Source organism: Heterodontus francisci, unplaced genomic scaffold (assembly GCF_036365525.1).
Source record: "Heterodontus francisci isolate sHetFra1 unplaced genomic scaffold, sHetFra1.hap1 HAP1_SCAFFOLD_49_2, whole genome shotgun sequence".
NCBI lineage: Eukaryota > Metazoa > Chordata > Chondrichthyes > Heterodontiformes > Heterodontidae > Heterodontus > Heterodontus francisci.
This window is the reverse complement of record NW_027140919.1, coordinates 2,826,578-2,832,758: the sequence shown is the minus strand read 5'-3', so window position 1 is coordinate 2,832,758 and position 6,181 is coordinate 2,826,578.

The window sequence follows — 6,181 nt, the reverse complement described above, 5'->3', positions numbered from 1 at the left end:
GCAGCTCCACATTGTGGAATGAACAGATTCCCATTTCCACAGACCGATCCCAGCTACTCTTTCTGGACTGGACAGCAGGCAGTTCCACAATGTAGAAATGAACGAATAACTACCTCTCTCCCAGGCATGGATAATAGGCAGTTGCACAATGAAGGAAAGAATAAATACCGCATCTCCATTGAACAGGCTCAGCTGCTCCCACTGGCCTGCATTGCATATCCCAACCCCCATTGAACAACACTAGGTCCTCACTCTGGCCTGGAGAACATACAATTCAACAGTATGTGGAACCTACAAATCCCCATCTCCATTGAGCAAGTCCAGCTTCTTTCTGTGACCGGACAGCAAGCAGCTCTATTAAGTGCGAATGAACAAATCCCATCTCCACTGAACTTTCCCAGAACATCTCTCTGGCCTGGAAAGCACTTCTCCAATGCAGGGATAAACATATTCCACTCTGCATTGAACAAGCCGTGCTCCTCTGTCTGGTGCAGATAACCGGCAGTTCCACAATGCAGGCATGAGCAAATACCCCAAATCCTTTGAAAAATCCAGCTCCTGTCTATGGACTGGATATCAGGCAGTTCCACATTGTGGAAATGAACAAATCACACATCTCCATTGCAGACCTCCAGCGCCTCGCTCTGGCCTTAATAGCAGGCAGTTGGACGATGCTGGAATGAACATTTGTCCCATCTCTGTTGAACATGCCTAGCTTCTTGTTCAGAACATTATAGCAGGCAGTTCGACAATGAAATGGATTTGAACTAATCCCCTTCCTTATTCGACAATATCTTCTCCTGTCTCCGACCCGGATAACAAGCATTTCAACAATGCAGGAATGAACAAATCACCATCTCCATTGAAAATTCACAGCTCCTGCCTCTGACCAGATAACAGGCAGCCCCCAATGTGTGAATGAAACAATTCCCCATCTGCAGCGAACAATCGCAGCTCCTATCTCTGGCCTTAACAACAGTTATTTCCACAATGGCTGAGCGAACAAACCCCCATCTCCGCTGGACAATCTCAGCTTCTCTCGCTCTCTGCCCTGGATGACAGGCAAATTCACAATTAAGGAATTAACAGATCCCCCATCTCCACTGAACAACCACAGCTTCTTGCACTCTGCTTAATAGAATACAATTCCAAAATGCAGAATGAACAAATGTCCATCCTTATTGGAGAATCCCAGCCCCTCTATCAGATAACAGGTATATCCACAATGCTAGAATGTGAAAAAAACAACATCTCCGCTGAACATTCACAGCACATCCCTCTGACACAGAAAGCAGACAACACCAATGCGTGAATGAACATGTCCCCATCTGCAGTGAACAATCCCAGCTTCTCTCTCACACACGGAATACAGGCATTTCCACAATGCCTGACTGAGCAAAATCCTAATATCCATTGAGAATTGACACATCCTCCCTCTAAACCGGATAAGCGGTAGTCCCCCAATGTGGGAATGAACATATCCCTACCTGCAGCGAACACTATCAGCTCATCTTTGTGACCCAGAAAACATCCATTTCTCAATTTGTAACTGAACATACCCGCATATGAATTGCAAGATCCCAGATTCGCTCCCTGACACCGATTGCACGCAGTTCCACAAAGCAGGAAAGAATAATTCCCCGAAAAAACTCAGCTCCTCCCTGTTGCCTGGAGAACAGGCAACTCCACAATTTTGGATTGAAAATACCCTATCCCAAATGCACAATCCCAGCTGCTCTCTTTGGCATGGAAAGCCAGCAGTTCCACATTGCGGGTACCAACAAATCACCCACCTACATTGAAGAGTCTTTGCTCTTCTTTCTGACCTGGATAGCAGGCCATTGGAGAATGGGAGAATGAGTAAATCCTCCCTCTCCATTGAACAATCCAAGCTGCTTTCTCTGGCCCAGTTAACTGCCCAGGTAACTGGCACTTGCACAATGCGGGAACTAAAATGTTGTCCATTTCCATTCGACAATCATCACCCGCCTCTGTGACCGAGTTAACTGGTAGTCCCAGATGTTGAAATGAACAAGTCGCCATATCAGATGTACAATCCAATCTCCTGGCTATGGTCCGGGTAACAGGCAATTCCACAATGCTGGTATGAACAAATGCCCCATCTGCTCCATTGAGCAATTCCAGCTCATCTGTGAGACCCAGATCGCACAGAGTCTCACAATGCAAATGTGAACAAATATCCCATCTCCAATGAACAATCCCAGCTCCTCTCTCCAACGCGGCTCCCAGCTCCTCTTACTGACCCGGAAAGCAGATAGTTCCACAACGGTGGAATTAACAGAACGCCATGCGCATTCGACAATTCCAGCTCCTCTCTTTGGCGCAGATCACAGACAGCTCCACAATAAGAGAAAGAAGAAATGCCTCATCATAACTGAGCAATTTCATTTCCCCTCTCTGACACGAACATCAAGCAGTTCCACAATGTGGGAATGAGGAAATCCACGAGCTCCATTGAATCCTTGCTCCTCTCACTGACCCGGTTAACAGGATGTTCCACAGAGTAAGAATGAACAAATCCCCTAACTCCATTAAACACTGCCAATTGCATCCTCTGACAGATGGCAGTCAGTTCCATAATTCGACAAGAAACAATTATCCATCTGCAATGAAAAATACCTGCTGCTCTCTCTGACCCAGATAACAGGCTGTTGCAGAATGTGAGACAGAACAATTCCACCAGCTTGCATCGAACAAACCCAGATCTTATCTCTGGCTCAGACAACTGGTTCCACAATGTGTGAATGCTCAAGCCCCTCATCTCAATTGAACAATTCCAGCAACTATATCTTGGCCGTATCACAGGCAGTTCCACAATGTTAGATTGAACAGATGACACATCGCTATTGAACAATCCCAAATCCTGTCTCAGGACCGGGAAATTGGCGGTTTCACAATGCGAGAATGAAGGAAATCAAGAAACCCATTAAACAATCTCAGCTCCTCTCCCTCTCCCTCTTCCAATAGCGGGCACAATGCGGGAATGAAAGAATCCTGATCTCCATTGTGCAGATCCATCTCCTCACTTTGAACCTAATAACAGGCGTTTCTATAAGGTGGGAATCAACAAATCCCCATGTACAGTAATCTATCCCAGTTCTTTCTCTGGCCAGAATAACAGGCGGTGCCCTAATGCAGAACTTAATACGTCCCATATACTAAGTCCCCGTAGTAGTCGCAGACACGTATTGCAGGAGTCTCCAATGGCCATCCCCCTCTCAAACAGATATACTGCTTTGGATACTGTTGGGGGATATGACCTGCTAGGGGAAAGCAGCAACAGCCACGTCCGTGGCACCACGGAGGTCGCTGCTGCACAGCAGGGGAGGAAAAGCGGTGGAAGAACTAGAGTGATAGGTTACTCTATCGTAAGCGGTGCAGCCAGGCGTTTCTGTGGCCACAAACGAGACTCCAGGATGGTATGCAGACTCCCTGGTGCGAGGGTCAAGTATGTCTCGGAGCCGCTGCAGCACATTCTGAAAGGGAAGGGTGAGCATCCAGAGGTACCATAAACATTAAGAGGAAGAGAGATAAGGTCCGTTGAAGTGAATATAGGGAGTTAGGCAGAAGGTTAAAAAGCAGGACCTCCAGGGTTGTAATCTCAAGATTACTCCCTCTGCCACGCGCTCGTGAGGGTAGGAATAGGAGGATACAACAAATGAATGCGTGGCTGAAGTGTTGGTGTAGGCGGGACAGCTTCAAATAATTGGATCATTGGGATCTCTGCTGGTGCAGGGGTGACCAATACAAGAGGGACATGTTGCATCTGAACTGGAAGGGGCCAATATCCTTGCGGGAAGGTTTGTTATTACTACTCAGGAAGGTTAAAACTAGTATGGCAGGGGTGTGGGACCCAAAGTAGTAGTCTCTCCGATGAGATAGTTGAGACAAATGTAAAGGCTAAAGCAAGAAAGTCCTGTCAGCAGGCCGGGCAGTGGCAGGACAGGGAGCGTGGATGGTCTGGTAGTCTAAACCGCATTTACTTTAATGCAAGTAGCCATACAGGTAAGACAGTTGAACTCAGAACATTGATCAGTACATGGGATTGTGATATTATACCTATTACGGAAACGTGGTTGAGGGATGGGCAGGACTGGCAGCTCAATGTTCTGGGGTACTGATGCTTCCGAGGTGAGGTGGAGCTAAGAGAGGAGGGTCAGTTGCTCTATTGATTAGGGAGGACATCACGGCAGTACTTAGAGAGGATATCCCGTAGATGGGGTGGGGGGGGGGGGTGGTGGTGAGGGGGATGTCCAGCGAGGCCACATGGGTAGAACATGGAAATAGGAAAGGGGCGATCACATTGATGGGATTATACTATAGGCCTCCGAATAGTCAGAGGGATTTGGAGGAGCATATATGCAGGGAAATCACAGATAGGTGTATGAATTATAGAGTTGGAATAGAAGGTGATTTTAACTTACCTAATATTGACTGGGACTGCCTTAGTGCTATGTGATCAAATGGGGAAGAATTTGTTAAGTCTGTCCAGGATAGTTGTCTGAGGCAGTGTGTGGATGGCCCTACTAGAGAAGGGCTACACTCGACCTCCTCTTCGGAAATAAGGAAGGGCAGGTGATTGATGTGTCAGTGGGGTTCAACTTTTGGACCAGTGACCATAACTCTATTAGCTTCAAGATAGTTATGGAAAAGGATAGGACTGGTCCTCAGGTTGAAGGCCGAAATTGGGGGAAGGCTAGTTTCCATGGCATCCGACAGGAACTCTCAAAAGTTGAATGGGAGAGGCTGTTTACAGGTAAAGGGACGTCTGGCAAATGGCAGGTTTTAAAAAATGAGATAGGAAGAGTTCAGGGCTGGCATGTTCCTGTTAGATTGAAGGCAAGGCTGTCACGTTTAGGGAATCTTGGCTGACGAGGGATATTCAGGGTCTGGTCAGGACAAAGAAGCATGCATATGTCTGGTATAGGCTGCTGGGATCAAGCGAGGCCCTCGAGGAGTATAGGGGATGGAGGGGTACACTTAAGAAGGAAATTAGGAGGGCGAAAAGGGGCCATAGGATTTCCCTGGCCGATACGATAATGGAGAATCATAAAAGATTCTATAAGTAGATTAAGAGTAATAGGGTAGCTCGGGAGAGAGTCAGTCCTCCTAAGGATCAGTGTGGTAACCTATGTGTGGAGTCACGGGAAACGGGCGTGGTCTTAAATTAATACTTCTGATCTGTATTTACCGTGAAGAAGGTCCTGGAAGATAGATAGCGACTTCGTTGGGGGGTGGGGGTGGGGGGCGTGCTGCGATATCATGGAGCATATCAATATTACAAAGCAGAATGTGTTGGAGGTTTTGAAGCTCATTAAGGTGGATAAATCCATAGGGCCTGATCAGGTGTATGCTGGCATGCTATGGGAGGAGCTTTCTGTATCATCGTTAGCAACGGGTGAGGTACAGGAAGACTGGAGGATAGCTAATGTTGTGCATTTATTGAAGAAGGGCATTAGGGATAAGCCAGGGAACTGCAGGCCGGTGAGCCTTACATCAGTGGTGGGAAAGTTATTGGAAGGGATTCTGAGAGACAGGATTTATATGCATCTGGAAAGGCAAGGTCTGATTAGGGATAGTCAGCATGGCTTTGTGCGTGGGAAATCATGTCTCACGAATTTGAATGAATTTTTTTGAGGAGTTGACCAAGAGGATTGACGAGGGCAGGGCGATGGACGTTGTTTGCCTGGATTTCAAAAAGGCCTTTGACAAGGTCCCGCATGGTAGGCTGGTCCAGAAGGTTCGAACACATGGGATCCAGGGTGAGCTTGTCAATTGGATACAAAATTGGCTTGGTGATAGGAGGCAGAGGGTGGTAGTGGAGTGTTGTTTTTCAGATTGGAGGCCGGTGACCATTGGTGTGCCTCAGGGATCGGTGCTGTTCAATCTGTTGTTTGTCATGTATATTAATGTCTTGGATGTGACTGTAGGGGGCATGATTAGTACCTTTTCAGATGACACCAATATTAGTGGTACAGTGGACAGTGATGAACGTTGTCTAAGATTAAAACAGGATATAGATCAACTGGGAAAGTGGGCAAGGGGTTAGCAAATGGAATTTAACGCAGACAAGTTCGAAGTGATCGATTTTGGGAAGTTAAATCAGGGCAGGACATATGCAGTGAATGGCAGGGACCTGGGGAGTACTGTTCAGCAGAGA